Below are 15,769 nucleotides of genomic sequence, written 5' to 3' on the forward strand. Positions count from 1 at the left end.
TATATAATGCTTTACTCTTTGCAAGCTCTGGTGCTATAAGAGTTAAAAGTTGAAGCTGAAAAATCTGTAAAACACTCTGAAAATCTATACTTTTTTATGTCATTGCTCTTCAGTGCTGAGAGGTTCTCAAGAAAGTGAGTATCTTATATACCATTTGTGCTTAATATTTAATTACAGTGAGTGTACAGAAGATTAGCTGTCTCAAAGATTCTTTTGAAATCAGATTGCACATCAAAACTGCATTGTGCCCTGCTAAGTAAGCAAATTTAAGAAAGAGGAGAAGGTAATGTCAAGACTTATTGCAAAATGAACAAATAAAGGAATAGGATTTGCTTGGTGTTCAGCCTATTAAAGCATGACCAAATGTTAGCCTTCATATGTCAACTTAAATGTTTTTCTAAAATTTACAAAGATTAAGTCTATGGAAAGTATCCATTAGCCAGTACAGTATTTGAACCTGAGAAAGAAATTAAGCAACATGAAAATGCTAAATAGAATATATTAGCAGTTTCTCATAGTGATTAATTACCACATAAATATGGACATTAGTAATTCAGATACGGATACCTGTTGCCTTTTCTGTTATTTTTCTGATTATAAAATACGTGTATTTTTGCTCCCTGATACCTGAGGTTTTGAAAGCTCAGAGCTTAACTTCTTCACAATAGCTAGACCCCCAAATACAACGTACACAGAAGCATTTCTAGTCCTCAGGGATTTCTCTCTTCAAAATTAAAAAAAAAAAAAGGTAAAAATAAATTTTAAAATACCCAAGAGTTTAGTCTCAAGTAGTCACGGGTGAAGATTAGGTAGCCTGCAACCTGAGTTGGACTTTCTGGAACTAAGGAACACAGGTGATAATCTCAGGCCTGTGCAACAGAGTTCACAAGTGGTTGAAACTGGAATGACGAGGAGCCTGCAGGCTTCGTGGAGGGGCAGGGATTGCCTTGAAGCCAGAGTTCTATACTGACAGTGTGTTAGTATGTTGAGATTTAAAACAGCAGTGAGGAGAACCTGAATCCAAGAACCCCTGCTCTGAGCTAAAATCTTCCAGACACACACACACACACACACACACACACACACACACACACACACACACACGTAAGAATCAACAGATGTTAAATTTAGACCCTAAAGAATGACGATGTTGGAACTGAATGCAGAATGTGTGAAATGAACTATGGAATTACAAAAGTAAGTTTCAAAAAAAATGATAGGGACTAAACAGATACACTTACCAGATAGAATTTCTAGAAATAAAAATTGTAATTGCTAAGATCAAAACAATGGAAAGTTTGGAGTACAGCCATGATTGAGAAACTGACATCCTTTTATCATAAACAACTACAACATATACAACAAACACTTCAAGGCTTTGGTACTTGAGAGAAAAGGAATTCATGTGGTGACCTCTGCATTCAATTGGGCTTTCTGTCTGGGAGCACTTCAAACTGCAGCAGAGAGAAGTGAGACCCAAAGAGAAAAAACGTGTGGGATGGGAGAAATGAAAGCAGACTTAAACATTTATGGCTCAGATGGCTGGAATCTCACAAGACTGCAGAGTACCAGAGAAAAGGAAGCTGTTCAGCACAAGAAATCTGTATAGAGTACTCGTCAGTCTTTGGCTGAATACAAAGACATAAGCAGTGTGACGCTCTGAGTTACATAAGATTTTTCAAAGGTTTTAATTTTATATATATTTAAACGATCATTTTATTTGCCATTTCCTCCATTGTGTTAATGCTTAGAAATTATCTCAGTCTAATAACTATTCTATCATCTATTCTTTATATTTTCTTTGCATTTAACTAAAAAAATCACAGAATTTATTTTATTATATGGTAAAACAATGAGAGCCTAACTAAATTTTCCTGCAAATAGCTAACCAATTTATCTGGCACTAATTTATAGAATAATTCTTCCTTTTTGCTACCTAATATAATGAAAATTATATTTTAAATATTTTACATACTTATGTTTTAAGATACTACTCTCTTCCTTTGGACTATCTTGCTATCCTTGTAACCACATTAATTATTTTAGCTTTATAATATGTTTTCATGTTCCACAAGACTATCTGTCTTCCCCCTCAATAGCCACATTTAGATTCTCGTTTTCAAGATTTTCTTAACTCTTCTTGTTTATCTTTTCTGATGAACTTTAGAATTGTTTTATCATATCCCCTCCAAATAGGGTTTTTATTGGAATCACTTTAAAATTATGAATTAATTTGGAAAGAAATAACATATGTCTTAGTCGGTGATCTCCACAGAAAGAATAAGGATGTATGTCATGTAGAGAAAGAGATTTATTGTAAGGAATTGGCTCACGAGATTATGGAGGTTGACAAGTCCCAAAATCTGCAGGATGAGTCAGCAAGCTGGAGACCCAGGAGAAGCAGCTGTGTAGTTCATATCTGAGTCTGAAGTCCGAAGAACCTGAGAACTGATGGTTTATTTCCAGTCTGAGGCTAGTTGGTTCAACACCAGGAAGAGTCAATGTTTAAGTCCAAAGTCAGTCAGACAGGAGGAATTTTTTTTCTTCTTTTTTTTTTACTTGGCAGAGAGTCAGCCTTACTGTTCCAGTCAAGCCTTCAGCTGATTGGATGAGGCCCACCACATTAAAGAGGGCAATCTGCTTTACTCAGCCTACTGATTTAAATGTTAATCTCATTTAAAAACACCCTCCTTGAAAATACCCAGTATAATGTTTGACTGAATATCTGGCCCAGTCAAGATAACACACAAAAAATTAACCACCACAATATCTTTGTAATATTTTCATCCCATCCAGGGACAATTATTTGGGTTATTCTCAAGATGTATGGCTTTCATTATCTAGGCTATACTACTTAACATAAGGTCTTTTCTAGGTCCTACGTATATGTTGTTGCTTTTAAGAATGGGAATTTTTCCCATTAGATTTTCTATCTGATTACTGTTGATATACAGAAAAGCAGTTGATGTATTCAGCCACTTAACCGAACTCTTTGTAGTTCTGATACTGTTTTAATTGATTTTCTGGTAGACAATCATTATATGCAAATGCTGGGAAATGTGTCCTTGCCATTCCTGTATTGTTGCTCTTATTTCTATTTCCTGTATTGCATTAATCATAGCTTCCAGAACAATGTAAAATACTAATAACAGTAGCAGAAATCTTTTAATTTCCTGTTTTAATAGGATTATCTCTAATGTTTCAAATTAAGTGTAATATTTTGCTGTTGATTTACAATAAATACTTTATCTTGTTAAGAAAGAATCTTTTATTTCCTGGATTTGAAAGAATCTGGGAAAAGAAATGAGTGTTGAATCATCTCAAATGCTTTCTCAGCTCCCATTGACATGATCATACCACTTTTCCCATTTGACCACCAGATGTGGCCTTCTTTATAGGCTTCGTAATATTAAATTATTCTACATTATTATAATAAATGTTGATCATGGTAGCATATTCTCTTCACTTCCTGGTCTTAAACAGATTGACTTCCCTGTATCAGACGACTTATGCCTGAATTGGGGCTAAAAATTGTATCTCTTCCATGTTATAGGAATCAGATCAGATGATTCACATAAAGTAAATTAGAATAAAATAAGTTCCTAGCACAGTGTCTGGCACGTAGTATATTCAGCTAATAGTACCATTATTATTATTAACCAAGAGGCTTGACTATGGTTTGAATGGGGAACTTGTATTTCCTTTAGGATTTTTTATATTCATGAGTGATATGTTCCTCATACTTCCTTTTAAAAATATAAAATAGGCACCTAAAAATTTTTTATATATGAATCATGGGAAGGAACAATAAAAAGTTATTCTCTCATCTTATTTTAAAACCGTTATTTGCCTCTTTGAAGGTCAAATACTAACTCTACATTCCTGGGCAGGGCTGACATCATGGTCATGTGACCAGTGCAGTTGCACAAAGGCCCGCGACACTTGTGGTTTAATGTTTTGCGGTCACCATCTTAAAATTCTTAACAATATTATCTTCACAGTTTTGTAAGTGAAGTCAGCGGGACGATGGAGCTTGTGCAAGGGCTTGGAGCCTCTGCTCACACACAGTTCTCCTTCCTACGCCCATGGATAGGTTCTTGGCCATCCCCTTTCTTGCCCAGTCTCAACCCTGCCCAGCGACTGCCTTCACCCTCAAACCCTCCTGCAGGGGCCTGGGTGCAGATATAAATAGGAATGGGGAAGGGTACCCACAACCCACGGAATCTTGAAGCAGAGCACGGTACAGGTCATCCTACCCTAGGCTGGCAGTGCCATGCTGCATCAGTTGGCAGCCGTCCAGTAGCCACAGCTTGGTGAAGACAAGCCTTTCATCCACTCCTAAGCTGAGTACTTAGAGCTTTCTAACATGGAGATTGCAACACCCTTGAGAGTTATCTATCCACTGTAGGTTGGGGTATTAGGCTTGTGAGATGACTTCCTGAGGATGCTCCCCCAGCTGGATCATGGTTCATCAGTTCAGCAGCTGGCATGAGAGGGAACCTAGCATCTGTCAGGCCTGAGCAAATGCACGTGCATTCTGAGTCATGGGATGGGATCCCAGGGCACCCCTGACGGTCAACATTCATTTTGCAAGTATCCCCATGCCCAAAGGAACATACCTGGCTTGCTTTGTGCTGGATGAATCCTCTCCCTCCTTCCAACCTTTAAGAGTCTGACTTGTGAAGCTTATTCTGTCCAACTGGAAGCACTCTCACAGCTGTCCCTTGACGTATGAATTTTTAGTGATACCACATAGGAGTTAAGTGCTCTGAAATTTGCATTTAAAACTAGCTTGCACAATATAAAAATGAATGGTAAAGTCATGCTAATAATTAAAAATTTAAAATTTTTATTTACTTAAAATGATATTAAGTAGCAAACAAAAAAGGTCATGACAAGTAGAGAAAGAGAGATCATGGAAGAAAGAAAAAAGCTTATATTGTAATATCTTAGCATTTTTTCTGCTTTTTCTCATTTTGCGCTAAGTTCCAAAAATTATGTAGCCACTTCTTCCCTGGGATATGAAAATGTGAGCTAGTGAGCAAGGGTGTCTGTGGGATTGATGGGATACAGGATGGTAAGAAACAAATGAAAAAATGTAATATTTTATGCTATTTGGAAGCAGATACGGATTTTCTCAAAATTACAATGGAGAAAATGGTTTTTGTATTAGAAAACTAAGAGAAAAGAATATTAAGATGACAAATGTACTGTTCGTGACACCCTAAGTATGTGGCGGCAACAACAAAGCATTAAACTCTAGGAGAATTTGATGTCTGCAGAGCAGTTATGATGAACTGTCTGAACTGATTTCTTAGGTTTCATCAGTATGATTTAGGGACTCTACTTAACCAAATTCCAAATCGGTTCACTTAAAAAAAGGTACAAAGTTAACTTTATAACTCCAGCAGAATGTAAATTCATCTATAATAGTAAGATGTGATAACAGTTTTTATTTTACATGAGGCAGAAACTATTTTGGTAAAAATGGTATTTAAAGGACATACAGAGCATACCCTCGGCTACTACAGCTGAGGAGTATGGGCAAATGACTAACAGAGAATCCAGTCTTGGGAGATAAAGGAAGGAAGTGATGAATGACAACTGCAAAGAAATAAATGCAAGAACTAGCAAATAATGATATCAATTTTGTCTTTAATTTGCCCAATGCTGGAAAGAATACTGGTCACCGTACATTTCAGCAATAAATAGACACATCATCATCTTCAAACACAGAAGAATGAGGAACAATTCCTTAAAAGCTACTGAAATGGTTCTCATATCCTAAACGTCAGCAGCTTTTAAAGAATTGTTCCTTATTCTTCTCATGCAATGTCTTGCTAGAGGCATTTTCATTCAAGATGACTAGTTCATTAGCACTTTTGAAAAAGCAATTTCTGAGGTTCTCTATACTTGAGATCCTGATACCAATTTCTCATTGAAGTGATTCATGAAAATTTTCAATTAGATTCTTATGGTATTTTTAAAGATCAATTTGGTTGCTACCTTTAAATAAATGAGTCAGTGTTATTCAGAGGGGTGCGGACTTGCATAATTATAAAGTTAAATGATCCTTGAATAGAGAAAATGGGGCGAAGAAGACATATTGATTTCAAAAAGGATAAATTGGACAATACACATAAACAGGTGAAATACATTTATCCCAACCATTCAGATAGCATGGTTAAGCAGAGGCTCTCAAGTCAGACTCCCCAAGTTCAAATCCTGACTCTGTCACTCCCTACCTTTGTAGTTAAGCAAGGTTCTTACATTGTTCATGCCTCAGCTTTTTCATATGTAGGATGAGATAATGATAACAGCTGAATCTTAAGGCTGAGAATTAAATGGAAAATTTCCTGTAAAGCACAGAGTTTAGCAAACAATAAGTATCAGTTATTATAATTCCTAAAATGATATCCCAATTCATTTAGAATCAGTTTATTTGTAACCATAAACTTGACCTTGAAGATTAACACAAAAGTAAAACCTCATGGGCTTTTGGAAAATATTGTGGCACTCAAAGTGGAAAAAAAATAGTAAAAAGAAAATATCTTTTTAAAAATTTTGGTAAATGTTTCCAAGTACTTTAAAGCTATCCTGTACATATTTACTATTTTAACTGTTGTCACCATCTTCATCTATTGGATTGTCTTGATTTTCAGGCACCTACTTAACTTTGTTGAATATTTTATGCTGTGCATGTAAAATATATATAGTCCATGTACCTAGAACTATTTCTGTCTAGTTTTCCTTGTTCCCAAAAACAGAAGAGAGGAATGTCTGTGGCAGAAAAATTCCACCTTCCTCCCAGCTCCTTCTGCTGATGTAGCAAGGATTTCAAATTACATATTCATATAATTTGCATTTTCCCACTCTTAGTTTTTAAAAAAATCAAGCAAAATCAAAACCTAAAATATATTCTTTTTACAGCAGAAAACTGTTTCTACTGCTCAAAGCTAATTTAAAGTAAATCCAGTCATCCTGAAAAAATATATTTTAATATATTTCAGATCCCTACACATTCATATTCCCACGCAACACCTTTTTTTACTCTTTAAGTGTAATATTTTCCTTTAAGAAGTGGGAAAGAATATTCTTATTGAAAAGCACTGCTCCATCCTTTCATTAGCATAGTGCTTGGGATCTAGTGAATGAATGTATGAATAAATGAAAATGGGGCAAAGAAAACATATTGATTTCAAAAAGGAAAAATTGGACAATAGGCATAAACAGGTGAAATACATTTATCCCAACCATTCAGATAGCATGGTTAAGCAGAGGCTTATGAAGGCATATGAAGTATGAAGAGCAAACTCAGTCTTTGCCTGACTTTGACTTTAACACATTTCCTAAACTATGTCTCTGCCTTCTTATATTAAAACTGATAAATACAGCTAATCACATACTTGAGAATTTCCTGGTAAGATACATGTCCCAAAGGCTAAAATACTTCAGCCTCAATGAGATGAATTTGCCTTCTGTGATAGTAAATGCTGAGAATAGTTAACATATATTTTGTCATATATATTATGCATGTAAAATGCATAGTACAGAATATGTATATACCAATGCTGTATATATATAGCTTCTCCATATATGCTGGGCACTAGGCTAAGCATTTTAAAGATGCTCCTTGACTTACGATGGATTACATACCAATAAACTCATTGTAAACTGAAAATATTGTAAGTCAAAAACGCACTTTATATCCCCAGCCTACCAAATATCATATCTCAGCCAAGGCTACCTTAAATGGGCTCAGAATACAATGTCCAAAAAACACTGGCAACACAATAAATACACTAGAGTACCAGCTGTTTTCCCTCGTGATCACGTGGCTGACGAAGCCACAGCTCGCTGTCACTGCCCAGCACCATGAGGGTGTTTATCGAACCACACATGGCTAGGTCGGGGAAAGATCAATATCCAAAATTCAAAGTACAGTTTCTATTGAATGTGTATCACTTTCACACCATTGTAGCATCAAAAAAGTAAGTTGAGCCATTATAAGTCAGAGACTATACATACATAATCTCATTAATACCCTCAACAGACAGTCCTATGAGGTAATAGATAATATATTTCCTGACTTATATCTGGGACTTAAGTAATGCTCCTAAAGTCAAATAGCTGTTCAATATAAAACCAAGATTCAGACCCAAGTTTACCAAATTCCCAAGCCAACCTCTTAACTGCTGTTATAGATTACCTACTGTAATGCAAGAACACGGAAGTGGACAGTCACCAGCTCCTGGAAGAGGTGTTAGTGACAGGCTGTGGTTTGCTGGGAAATTTAGGCTTCTGAGTTAGTGCTGCTGAGCAGATCTGGGAGAGGCTGTGATCATGTAGGCATGAGGGAAAGATGCAATATTACGATAGTAAACGAGGGGAAGAGCGGGCTGAGATATTGGTCTATAACTAGGGTCATATAATTTATCATACAAACTAAGACACTTGAAAGTGAAAGGGAACTCTCTATTCATAATTACATCAGGATAACACCACAAACTGGGGCTGTCCAGGGCGAACTAGGACATATGGTGACCTTTGCCATGTCCCTCTCTTGCTAACTTTTCCTCTTTTATTCTATTTTCCTCCCCCCCCTCTCTTATTTTCCCTTTTCTTTTCTCTCCCTCTTTGTTCTTCCCATGTCTCGCACTGGCTCTTGTAACTTAAGTGGCAATAATTTGCCACGATTGCCAGGAACTGGGATGCTCACTAAGTGTCTCATATTTAAACTTACTTAGAAAAATGCTACGATACTTCCTTTGCTGCTGTGTTACTTATCTATCGCACAACAAATTAAGTCAAAATACAGTGACCTAAGAAAACATTTATTATCTCATAATTTCTGAGACTTAGGAATTCAGAAGCAGCTTAGCTAAGTAACTCACCGTTGATTCTGCTTTATTCTATTCGTTATAAGTAAGTCACTAATTTCAGTCCATACTCAAGGAGAGAATTGCCTCCACTCCTTGAAAGAAGGTATATCAAAGAATTTGTGGACATATTTAAAATCACTATGGCTGCATAATTTTTTCAAACTTTGACTCTTTGATTTAATTTTATCTCTGGGACTTTATCCAAAGAAAACAATAAAATATGAGGAAAATGCTATGAGCTAAGCTATTTATGTTATAGCAGTAAAAAAATTAGAAAACACACCTAAATATCTAGCAATAGAGTAATGGTTTAATGAATTACAGTACTTCTACAGAAGAAAATATTGTGCAATATTTAAAATTATTCTGAAGCTAGTATAGTAACACGAAAGACATTTGTGATGAAATATTTATGAGATCACGAAATTGTTCTCTCATTTATGCACAAAATAAGAAACCAGATGGGAACATACTAAAATAACAATGGTTGTGCTAATTGGTGAAATCATGGGAGGTTTTTATCCTTCTCTGTTTCCAAATTTTCTGTTATGTAGCTCTTTCCAAAATTTCTGTTATGTATTGTTCTATAATGTATAATTCTGTTATTTTTTTATTTTAAAAGAGATAATTAACGATAATACTGACTTTCTAAGTAAGTATTCAGTAGGCATTTATATATTTTTTTCCTGTATAGCAGAAAATAGACTGTACTCAGGTTTACAGATAAGTTCGTTAGGGATTATATTAGTGATGGAAGAAGTCGGGGAAGAGATGACACACTCGGAAGTGGTAATTGAGAAGAACTAAAGGAACCCAACAGGGTATGGTTGAGCAACCTCGGGAGTTAAGTACTTGCCCAGCCCCAGGCTGGAAGAGGGAAAGGGAGAGAGCTTATAGCTCGGGAAGCTGTGATGGTCAGTCATCAGGCTGGGGGCGGCGAAACAAACATTCCCAGGTTATTCCCTGGCCCTCTAAATCACCTGCTCAACTCTCACTAACTGAACCAACCAGACTCCAGAGTGTAAGGCAGTCCTTTGATAGAGATCTTAAGTTGAGCCTCAAGATGACACAAAGAAGGGTAGAGAGTAGATCTGGAAAAGCAAATGGAAATTACCAGCATGGCTGACGATTTAAAATGTGGGAGAATGCTTGGCTTTGGTGAAGAGATTCCAAAGCTCTTGCATATAATTTACTCCTTTTATATTAAAAAATTGACATCAGCAGTATTTGAGGAATATGCATCTCAGCATCAAATTTTTCATATAAACATGGCCAGATATCACACTAGTTATGGACATTTTCACGTTGAAACTCACACAGATTGCCTTCCTTTCAGGTCATGGCAATTTAACCGATTCTTTCATCTGGATGTCCATATCTCATACCAGGTTTTATGTATGTTCAGATAGTATCAAACCAGCAGGATATTTTTGATGACACTCACAGGGAACCTCCTTATAAACTTATCCTAATTCAAGTAATTTAGCTATACCGTCAAGCTCACTAGGGCATGCCCCTTGTGTTTGGTTTGGTTTTTTGCTCACTCTGTAACCATCACCTATCATAATACCTCAGACAAGGGAAGTCATCAAAATATATTGAATGGATGAATGGACTTATTAAGGAACTTTCACACATTGCTTTCCCAATTTATTTGTTTAGGAAATAAATATCCTCAAGAAATGTCAGAGAATTTAAGTAAGTATGTAGCAGAACTGGAATTCACAGTTTTTTCAGTTGGAACCCCCTGAGGAAAACCAAACTATAACATTGGTACTTCAGTTATTTCTAAAAGTCTAGCCTGAGATATGACCATGCTCTTGCAATGCAAATGTGATATAACGTCACCTTCTCTTCAATGTCCCTTGACATAAATGTAATGCTCTTCTGAATAAGGATGTTTCATTATATAGTTTGACATAAATGTACTTTTTATTCTACATGAGTGAACATTATAGTAAAATAATCCCTCATTCCACTATCTAAGATGGAAGCTTCTGTACTATTCTTCAGTCTCACAGGTGGTACCTCTAATCATATGGATTTCGAACCCTCAACCACTGTACTGAGTTTTGAAAAACAAAACCCTGTATTGTCTCATATTCTAGATATAAAGGTTATTGATATTCCGCTGCCAACCTGGCATTTCATAGCATGACCCATTGTCAAAGAGACTGAAATATGAGTAAATGGAGGAAGGTTTTATCAACGAGAGAAAAAAAAAAACACAAAGAAATTCACAATCTGAATTACCTATGTATTACTTGAAAACAATTATAGACTCAAAGACTCTGAAGTATTAGACATAATTTACACTGGAAAATTCTAGCTAATAGAAGAATCCCTAAAGATTAAAATTTTTTCTACTACAAATCTGAAGCCAACATGCCTTTTTTGTTAAATGTCATCATTAAATATTTATTTTTCATTTTGCCTGCTCTTTTTGAAGGCCTGAGAAAACCCTGGTTAGATTTGTTCCCTCTTTTATAATTATAAACTGCAATGTGAGCTAGATCTCCGAGTTACATTGAAAGTCCTTGACAACACTTGGAACTAGTTATTAATATTAAGCATTAATTTTTTTATAATTTTTCAGGAGAAGAGTGTGTCTTGAACCAGAGCCAGTGCAGGTTTGTACAGATTACTCGGCATGACCCATTAATTCCATCTCCTCCCACATATGCCATACAGAAAATCCAGCATGACTAATCCAGCCTATAGCCTGAGAGAGACAGGGCTGAATATAACCAATTACTGTTTGGCGGCCCCAATAATTATCTGATCGACCAACAGAACAGAAAGGGTCTTGATGGCTACTGGATGAAGAATTGTCTAAATCTGTGCTTCAAGGCAAGAATTATCCAGGAATGAAGCTGTATCTCCAAGCACTGTTGGTTGAAAAGCTAAACAGGAATTTGAGTATAGTATTCTGCTAAGCTTCTCCCTGCATATCTTTTGAAAGCAATCATTTGTACACAAGCCTCAGATGGAAGAATCTATAGTGTTACCTCTTATTCCTCTATTTTCACCCAGCTGGTTCCTTGCCCTTTAGACTTGTGTCTTCAAAGGAAGAAAGCTCCTAGTCCTATAAACCTAAAGGTGTCTTCAATGTCCTTTTACCTCTCATTTTTATTTCTGCAAAACTGTAGAGAGCTAATCACAAGGCGGACTGTGATATATTTGCATTGCAAATATAAAGCATACCTCATGAATATTTAGACAAGATAAAATGTCTCGTTAGTTCTCTCCAGTGGAACTTACTGTGATGATGAAAATGTTCTAGATCTTCACTGTCCGATACAGTTGTCACCAGCCACATGTGACTATGAACAGTTGAAATGTGGCTATTGTAACTAAGGAAACTGAATTTTTAATTTAATTTTAATTAAATTTGAATAGCCTCATGTGGCTAGCAGATACTTACTGAACAGTGCAGATCTAGAGAATATGACTTGAAGGGAACCAAATAGGCTCCTCCATTGCCAATTCCTGTATCTTATTTCTCATAGTTCGTCAGTCTCTATGAGCTGAAACTGACTCTTCGAGAAATAAGATGCAGAATGAAATCAAAGCTATGTTCCAGTCAATGTTTTTGGTTGCAAACACAATCAATGCTTATTGACTTACCCCCACACACAAAAAAAATGTTTTTGCTGGTATACATACCTCTACAGAATCAATAGGAAGCGTGGAGAATCAAGCTTCAGCTGGCACAGATGAATTTGATCTATGGCCAAGATCTTGAATCAAGACAATCTGCCTAGGACGCCATTGCTGGCCTTGACACCACTGGACACTTGCCACCACACTGCAGGATTCTATTGCCCTTGGCCACTCCCTGCTGGCCACTGACCTTTCATTTCCACAACAGCCACTTCTAAAAATCTCCAATTGAACTTGTGCCATTCTGTCAACCTGGAAAGATCCTGCCAGTCCATCAGCAGGAACTATCTGCTTAACTTTTGGGGTTCATAGACACTGCCTTCTCCCCTTTTGGGGGCAAGAATGGGAGTCAGTGTAGACAAAAGTGTTCATTTAAGTGAAAAGGTCCAATTTTATTTCTTAAGAGTGCAAACGTTAGAAGTGAAAGCATAATTAGAATGATTTGTTATATAGAAAAATGTTCTCTTAATCCTTCTCAATTTTCTGAATAAGATTTTTAATTAATCATTAGCCAGTAAATTATAACATAAAATTGTACAATTATAATTAATTATAATTAGTTACAATTATATGTAATTTGTCATAAAGTTATAATTCATAATTTATAATTGGCTTGGTTAAGCTAATGGTTGATGCTATTGAAATCTCTGAAAAGATGTCAGAAGTGCACTGCCTGGTGTGTGCCTGCCATCTACTGGCTAGATACATTAATACTATCTTAGAGATCGTAGAGTGCTTCAAAGGCAAGGTTTGCCAGAGTTTTTCCTACTTTAGCAATTTTTCCAGTGTTTTGACCCAACTAACCATACATTGCTTAGGCCTTTGAAATTATATTACATTCCATCCTAGATTAACTGCAAACTACAAATCTCTGAGAACCAAAAATCTTTAGTAAATTCCCTAAACCAAATGCCCTTTCTAAAAGAGAAATGTGGTTTGGGCATGCTGTCATTCTCCCACAGAGAATGTATTTGCCCCTATTGTACAAGTGCGATTCATGCTGGAGTCATTTGATATGGATTGCTGACTTCCAAAGGGATTTTTTCCCAAAAGAGTGATAAGCTGAGTTTTAAGAAAACAAAGAAAAAGGGTCGATCAATATTTTTACATAAGACCATGCTAGTAAGGATGGGACTTGTAAGTAAAAGAGCAGGTCCAGACCTGTTTCATTCCTTCAGTCCTTGTAAATTTAGAAGTCAGCATTTGTTAAATTCCATACACTGATAGCAAAGTCAACACAATTTATCAAATATCTGACAGTAATAAAATTGACCTAATACTTCAGAGATGCAATGTTTCCCTCTAAGAACACTTTCAAAAGGAGAGGAAGGCTATCAAGCAAGAGACCTTAGAAAGTTTCTGGTAGACGATGTGACTAAGAAGATGAAATGAGGGTGGTATAGGAAGCAGGAATGGAGGTTCAGACTCCCTAGGGACAGGGTGGGTCTGTGGGCCTGATTGGCATGCTGTTTTTGACTAGTATTATAAAAGGGAGTAAGTGAATTTTTAATTTGGATCTGGAAGTAAGAAACTTGGCATATTCTAATGACAAGATAGATTTGAAATTTGGGGACTGAAGAATCTGGGGAACTGGTTCAAAGTTGATCTTGGCTGGAGGGAGAAGAGCAAGATCGAGTTTCCTTCATGGAAGAGGGGTCTGATAACAGGGGTTTTGAAATTTTAAGAAGTTAATGATTTGGATAAATTACTGAGTGGGTGGAGCATACAGGCAGAAGTAAGGATGGAATTACCAGGGTTCTAAGGGACTGGGTGGGCCAGGCCAGGAGGCCTTTCTCCTCTTTTGAGATGCTTCCTTCGCCCTCCCACCGTCTGGCCATCCCCTTCTCCTTAGTCTAGTCCTCTCCCTCCTTTGCTGTGGTTGACCCTTTTTCAGAAATGACTGTAGCAGTTTTATCAAAATTACTGTATGAGATTCATGATTTGCTGTAAATACCGAATATCTAAAATTGGTGAGTTGAATCTTCTGTACTTCTCTATAAAGAGAAAGTCTCTAGTGGAAGTTCTTCTTAATTGTCCATGACCTTCAAATTGTTTCCCTGTTAATACAGATGGAATAAGTAATGAAAAAAATCAAAGGCTCTCTATTCCTAAAAATCATTTATCAAAGCCTAATATCTAGAGGTTGGCTACTTACTAGAGCTTACCTGTGTACATGCATGCTTATGCCTATCTAATTAGTGACTGTGCAGCGGTAAATCCTGTTATCACATGGCTTTTGAGAGGATTCTTCAGTAACCGCAGTGCTCTTAAATGGCTAAAAATAGGTTGCAATTATTTCATTTATTATAAATTTGAACAATGAACATTTTAGATAAGTAATAAAAATGTAGCCTCTTGCATATTCTTCCAAAAGATGTGAAAACAGTGTGGAATGCTATTGCCTTTCTGGCCTCAAAACCATGTATGACTGTTTAGAAGACAAGCAGCACAGGGCATTGTAGCATCTACTCTCTAAAGAGGCACAATTTGCAGTTTCTTCCACTGTGGGAAATTGGATCCCTTACTTTTCATTCTTTAATGTCTTGAGTGACCTTCAACCATAAATTTGCTCATCTTTGTGAGGGTATTTCAGTCCCGGTAGGGGCTTTTCCCTCTTGTTTTCAGTCTCTTCTGATTGGGATCATAAAGTTGATATCCACAGGAAAAAGTAAGATTTCCAGGGAAGTTCTGTGTTTATACTAACCTACTCTACGAGGAAGTCAATAGAGGGCAAAATATGCTACACCAAAATAAAGTGATTCACTGGGACGGAAGTTGTCTCATAGCAATGGTTTCAAGCCCACAGAAATGTGACTGTTACTTTTTATGCGTTTGTGAATAGAAGTGCAAAGAGATTTGGGATATGTGTGGAATACAGTAGCTGTTTCAGGAGAGATTAGCTTGCTGTTTAATCCAGTCACAGAAAGAGAACACATTAGAGCTTAGATTTCTTTGACTAAATTTATGCAAATCAGTACTTTTTTTTTACTTCTTTATCTTTTGATTCCCCACATGCATATAAAGTAATTTTATTCAATATAGTGGTATAAATGTATATGTATTAAGTTAATAATTAAGTAAAATTGTGCCCATTATACAAATTATATATGTATACATATGTATGCGTGTGTGTGTGTGACACACACTACATTTACTGAGTTATTTCCTTGCAGAATCAGGTGAGTTCATAATCAAATCTCAGAAGCGTTCGTATTTTTCCGTTT

This window comes from Rousettus aegyptiacus, unplaced genomic scaffold (genome assembly GCF_014176215.1).
Source record: "Rousettus aegyptiacus isolate mRouAeg1 unplaced genomic scaffold, mRouAeg1.p scaffold_m13_p_11, whole genome shotgun sequence".
Lineage (NCBI taxonomy): Eukaryota > Metazoa > Chordata > Mammalia > Chiroptera > Pteropodidae > Rousettus > Rousettus aegyptiacus.